General features: G+C 38.2%; 1 protein-coding gene across 12 annotated transcripts in view; it reads left to right on the top strand.

Annotated features, from left to right (window-relative positions):
- The first annotated feature begins 343 nt into the window (after positions 1-343).
- Positions 344-6,659, top strand: part of LOC138007351 (52 kDa repressor of the inhibitor of the protein kinase-like) — a 30,800-nt gene continuing 24,484 nt past the window's right edge. For 3 of the 12 annotated variants that reach the window (XM_068854195.1, XM_068854193.1, XM_068854191.1), the window contains exons 1-6: positions 352-774; positions 1,971-2,019; positions 2,703-2,750; positions 3,634-3,681; positions 3,917-3,965; positions 6,220-6,302. The gene's annotated coding sequence lies outside the window, so the exon portion shown is untranslated. The other 9 variants (XM_068854194.1, XM_068854196.1, XM_068854186.1 and 6 more) reach the window with 8 other exon arrangements.

Below are 6,659 nucleotides of genomic sequence, written 5' to 3'. Positions count from 1 at the left end.
TTTCCTTTGCCGAGAAAGCTCGATGACTTGTTCTCTTCCTCTCTGGCAGCCATCTTGCTTGCAACGAGATTATGCGCATGCATCAAATGGATTCCTAACGGACCAATCAGACAAAAGTCTCCATTGCTTTTCGAAATATGATTAGCAATGGGGACTTTTGTCTGATTGGTCCGTTAGGAATCCCATTTGATGCATGCTCAGGGCATGCGCATAACCTCGTTGCAAATAGACTATTTATATCGTATTTGACGACACGTGTAATCTAAAGAGGAAATCGAAGGGTCCCAAACAACCATCAAATCATCCAGGACAACGTAGAAAATAGTAGCTGAGTGAACTTTATTGATCTAGCTGTCCATAAAATTAGTTTTCGAAAAGAAACATCTTGATTTGAAGTTTTTATGGAACATTTTCCTCGATTAGTTGACTGTCTCAAAATAACGTGACGTCACACGCTCTCGCATCCTTAGGGTTGTCTGGTTGTGGTAGTAGGTTTGATTCCTGCCCAGGACTCTGATTTTAAAGTTGTCCTACACCCGTTGCCCGTTGTCAACGCAACTTGTGTTGTATCAAGTCCTTCCCTCGGGCCCATTACACATTTCCATCATGCGTGTATGTCGGTATTGTTTTTACATTTATTTTGTGGCGGTCACGGTCATTCAGTTGTAACTGACGCTCGCACGCAAACAATCCACCGATATTGCTTATCCATTAATTTATTTGTAACTAGATTCCTTGTTCCTGCTGCACACGTTCCAACGAGGACGTTTCCAGGTAATGAGACACTCCTAATTGATTATTTGTTTGTTGTTTGATTGAACTATACTGCTTTCTGTTCTTTAATTAGGTGTACATTGTGATCACATAATATGTCTCATCAGCCTGCTTTAAATGAAACTCTTTACTGTCTCTCATTGTTTAATAGCAAGAACAAGTAATGCGTGCGAAATAAATTTCCTACTCGCCTCTCTTTTCTTTTCTTTGGATTAAAGTCAGTAACTATGTCGGCACACATTCCTTTTATGCATAACTTAACTGTTTACTTTCTGAGATCCCGATCATTCAGGAGCTTGGCTGATTGTCACGAACGGACGCACGCACGCACCGCGCACGCAAACAATTAACCAATGTTAGTTAGCCATTAATTCAGTTTTAACGACTCGAGGAACATATCAAGGTAATAAGCAACATTAGTTTGAGGGTGTAATAAATTATTTGTTTCTTGTGTGATGGAACCATAAACTGCCCACCATTCTGAGAAAGTAAGTAAATGATACGTATCTTGAATTATTCCTGAACAGGGAAGGTTTTAGTTTTTTAATCCGCTTAGATTCAAACTTGAGGGTGCCACAAAGCAAAATGACGTTTGAGAAAGCATTCAATCAGTTTTAGCCGTGACAAACTCTTAATGTCTACTCGCTTTAAAGTCTTACATAAAGCTAAGCAAGACCAGAGCCTCGTATCATGTATGCGTTCTCATTACAACTTTGAACCTCGCCGAACCATGTATTTTTTGAGTTGTTCCGAGCAATCATGAACAGTCATCTCACCTCGATCCGTTCTCTTGAGAACTTTCTAGCTTTCCGCTCCAGTTCAACTCTTTTTGCATACTAGGCATAAATGATTTGTGTTATGAAAGTTAAAATGGATAACCACATTAAATCATCAAATTTTGCAGAGTCATTTCTTGTTGTCGAGGACCTCACGTCGATTAGCAGTTGCTCACTGTTACTCATTTCTTAATAACGCGAACGAGTGATAATTTATGTGTGATAAACCAGTTCTGATGAATTTTGCGTTACTTTTTGTTGTTTTCTCCTTACTCAGTTTGGATCAAGTTAGTGACTATGTGAGAATTCCTGATATGTTTATTTTATAAAGTGATCATGATCACCGTCACTCATGATCAGTTGCGAATCACGCACCCAAATGATCCACCAGTATTATTTATCCCTTAATTTTTTGTTCAGCCGGATTCATTATTCCTGCTCACAAGGTTTTAAAGAGGAACATTGCAAGGTATTTGGTAATATTAGCTTGCTGGGTGTAATCAGATATTTGTCTGTCGTTGCAAGGTAATAAGTAACAACTAGCTTGAGGGGTCACGGTGCTAAATTATTTGTTTCTTGTGTGATCGAACTACAATGTATATACTGCCCTCCATTCTTTTCTTGCACATCGAGAAAGTAAGTAAGTAAATGATGTATCTTGAATTGTTCCTCAACAGAGAGGGTTTTTAGTTTTTGAATCCGCTTAGATTCAAAATTGAGGGTGTCACAAAGCAAATGACGATGAAGAATGCATTCAGTCAGTTTTAGCCATAACAAACCCTTAATGTCTACTTGCTTTAAAGTCTTACAAGACCGGAGCCTCGTATAATGTACCCGTTCTCATTACAACTTTGAACCTCGCCGAACGAAACCATTACTTGAGTTTTTCGGAGCAATGGAACAGTCATCTCACCTCGATCAGTGTTCAAATTGGACTGCTTCATGGATCAGTTGCGCAGTTTGCTCGAGTATGAAATGACTTCTCCTTGCTGCTCCATTTGTCAGTTCTCTTGAGAACGTTTCAGCTTTCCGCTCCAGTTCTACATTTTTAATGCATACGAGGCATAAGGGAATTTTGTTATGAAAGTTAAAAGTTTTCCTACAAGATTCGATAATGCATGGATAACCACATTAAATCATCAAATTTTGCAGAGTCATTTCTTGTCGTCGGGGACCTGGCATTGATTAGCATCCGTTTTGGTAAGTTGCTCACTGTTACTCATTTCTTAATAACACGAACAAGTAATTTATTTGTGATAAACCAGTTCTGATGAATTTTGCGTCACTTTTTGTTGTTTTCTCTTTGCCCAGTTTGGATCAAGTTAGTGACTATGTCAGAATTCCCTACATGTTTATTTTCTGAAGTGACCACCGTCACACTCATGATCAGTTGCAAATGATGCATCTAAATGATCCACCAGTATTATTTATCCCTTAAGTATTTTTTCAGCTGTATTCAGTATTTCTGCTCAAAACGTTTTGAATAGGAACATTGCAAGGTATTTGGTAATATTAGCTTGCTGGGTGTAATAACTTATTTGTCTGCCGTTGCAAGGTAATAGGTAACAATAATTAGTTTGAGGGGTCACGGTGCTAAATTATTTGTTTCTTGTGTGATCAAACTATATACTGCCCTCCATTCTTTCCTTGCATATCGAGAAAGTAAGTAAATGATGTATCTTGAATTATTCCTGAATAGAGAGGGTTTTTAGTTTTTGAATCCGCTTAGATTCAAAATTGAGGGTGTCACAAAGCAAATGACGATTAAGAATGCATTCAATCAGTTTTAGCCATAACAAACTCTTTATGTCTACTCGCTTTAAAGTCTTACATAAAGCTAAGCAAGACCAGAGCCTCGTATAATGTATGCGTTCTCATTAAAACTTTGAACCTCGCCGAGCGAAGCCATGTTTTGTTTTTGAGTTGTTCCGAGCGATCATGAACAGTCATCTCACCTCGATCCGTTTTCTTGAGAACTTTTCAGCTTTCCGCTCCAGTTCCACTCTTTTTGCATACTGGGCGTAAATGATTTGTGTTATGAAAGTTAAAATGGATAACCACATTAAATCATCAAATTTTGCAGAGTCCTTTCTTGTTGTCGAGGACCTCACGTCGATTAGCATCCATTTTGGTAAGTTGCTCACTGTTACTCACTCTTAATAACACGAACGAGTAATAATGTATGTGTGATAAACCAGTTGTGATGAATTTTGCGTTACTTTTTGTTGTTTTCTCTTTACCCAGTTTGGATCAAGTTAGTGACTATGTCATAATTCCCTACATGTTTATTTTCTGAAGTGACCACCGTCACTCATGATCAGTTGCAAATGATGCATCTAAATATTTATCCCTTAACTTATTTTCAGCCGGATTCAGTATTCCTGCTCAGAAGGTTTTGAAGAGGAACATTGCAAGGTATTTAGTAATATTAGCTTGCCGGGTGTAATAAGTTGTTTGTCTGCCGTTGCAAGGTAATAAGTAACATTAGCTTGAGGGGTGTAATAAATTATTTATTTGTTTCTTGTGTGATCGAACTGTACATACTTCCCTCCATTCTTTCCCTAACCATTGAGAAAGTAAGTAAATGATATATCTCGAATTGTTCCTGAAGGAAGAAGGTTTTAACTTTTGAATCCGCTTAGGTTCAAAGTTGAGGAAGTCACAAAGCAAATGACCATGAATGATTCAATCAGTTTTAGCCATAACAAACCCTTAATGTCTACTCGCTTTAAAGCCCTGTCGGGGGTATTCCCATATATGGGCTATATAGAAGGTAAATATTTTGAGCAAGAGCCGGTACAGCGTAGATTTGATTTTAGTGGTGTACTATGTTTCGGCTGGCGAAACCAGCCTTCTTCATGTACAATGAGAGTTTACATTGGATTGCTTTTCTGTACACATATATAGTAAGTGGATGTTGACGTAATACTGGAAAAATGTGATAAAATATGGTAGTTAAAGCAAATTTGAATTCAAATACTAAGAGTAACGGAAAAATAATGGAAAAGACTGTAAATAATAAACTGAAATCTTATACGTTTCTTGGCGGATATTAAGACCGTTGGAATCAATTGTCCTGCCTTTTGAAATTTAAGAAAAGCTTCCCTGGCCTTACCTGCCTTACGGATAGAGTCTGTTGGAAAATATTGTTTCGATAGCAATTAGTTGCATGTCCTTAGAGATGCTGTGGCTCAAGTAAATTAAGGCCTGGGTCACCCAGCATTTGAACCATTTTTTTGAAAAAAAAAACAAACAAACAAACAACTTAAGTAGTTTGCACCCGATTTTTCTCAGACTTGGCAGAAACGTACATTAGGAGCAGCCCTTTCAGCCTGTATTACTAATTTACCGGAAAGTAATATGATACCTTCAGCAACGGTTACTTTACGCGCCAGATTCGTTGGTTGTGTTCTGAAGCAAATTCCCACCACTAAACAAACAGAAAGTAGGAAAGCAACAGTGGCGATGAATAGATGAGATACCATTTATTAGTTTTACGCTTGGAATCCCAGCCAAAATTTATCCCTGTCCGAGGTGGATTCGATCGAGTTTTGGTTTGCAATAACAACGCCATTCTCTTAAACTTTTTAGCACAAATAGTTGCACTCGTGGTTCCAACCGTGGTGAAGAAAATCAACATTATAAGTTTGCATTTAGTTGAAAAATATCGCTCAGAGTAAACCAATGGGAATTTCAGTAAACGTTTATGCGGCGAGGGCGCAAAGTTCCAATATGGAGGACAGAAAGTAGACTTCAAGAACTCGAAAGAGGTAATTTGAAGGCTTAAACATTACCAAATCCCAACCAGCTCATTTTAACATTGAAGACGGGAAACTTGGTATGATTATGTTGGAATTTTTCCCTTTTTTGGGTTTTTCTTACGTTAATTTTATACGTTTAGTTGACCGACAGATCAACTTCAAAGTAAAGATTTATTTACCAGCTTCCCTTCTCTTTGCTGCGATAAAAAGGCTTAACGAATCATATAACAAGAATAAATTACATGTGTAACATTTTTGCGCCAACTGGAAAAGTGAGTGCTCGCAGTTTCGTACGATACATGATTACATGGTCTTACATATCTTGCTTACTCGATTTTGGCAATTGGAGCGATTGCTGAATACCTGTCCACAAAGGAGCGTTTACGTTCGCGACGCTAGCCGCAGTGCCGAAGCGTTTTTAGGGTTCATTTCTTGTGGCCGGGTATTCTGCTTTTGACATTAAGTCTGTAATAGGTAGTATCTGCGGATTTCGAGAAGTGATTTTCCGCTCAATATCTTAATTTAAGTGATTTCATTTAAAGCTTACCCGCACGTGCGAGCAAAAGCCTAGCCTCTGTATCCAGAGAAGAATCCAACACTTTATAACTTCTCAAGTGTGCCTTGATGTCGTTATCACATTTTGCTATTATTACGCATTGAACGTTTGCTGGATTGAACTTGGGCCACAAATTCCCCCAACAAACTCAGAATAGAACTGCACGCAATCATAATGATCTGTGCGCTTTGTCCTAATCTCTTGCGTGACAGCTCTGACGACACAATCACAGCACAACTCACGAAAGTCACGATACGTTCGACTGGTTCGATGGTTGTTTGAGGGCTTCGAGGAAAATCCAAGCAGCGTATGCTTATATAAAGGGGGATATCTTTCTTTGTTTGTTTTGCAGGTATGTTCACAAAGTGAATTAAGGAAACTTGTTTGCGTAAAAATATGGAATGGAATGAATCTTGCTAGTATGCAAATATTTAGGTCAGTTATTTTAATTACTGGATATGTCACTCTTAAACCAAGACAGTTAAATTTCAATGACACCTTCCCCTTGACCTACAGTAGTTCCAGTCAAATCACGTTGTATTGTGTCAGTGTCTCGAATTGTTTAGTGAATACATCGAGATTAGTGTGTGTGATTTCAATATACCTCGCCTCTGCTTTGGTGGTCAAAGGTCGACTTTTGTTGACAAACAGCATGTTGAAATTGGGCCTCAAAAATCCTCCGTCTCATTTACCCAAAAAGTTTATTGAATTTAATTGCAGCGGAAACATTGCTTATTCCAGAGAATGTAGTCTCGTTTGAGAAAGCCATGTACCAAGATGCTTTTTGATGGT

This window comes from Montipora foliosa, chromosome 6, assembly GCF_036669935.1.
Source record: "Montipora foliosa isolate CH-2021 chromosome 6, ASM3666993v2, whole genome shotgun sequence".
In the NCBI taxonomy this organism is placed as follows: Eukaryota; Metazoa; Cnidaria; class Anthozoa; order Scleractinia; family Acroporidae; genus Montipora; species Montipora foliosa.
The sequence above is the reverse complement of the archived record's forward strand: the minus strand, read 5'-3'. Positions and strand labels throughout refer to the sequence as shown.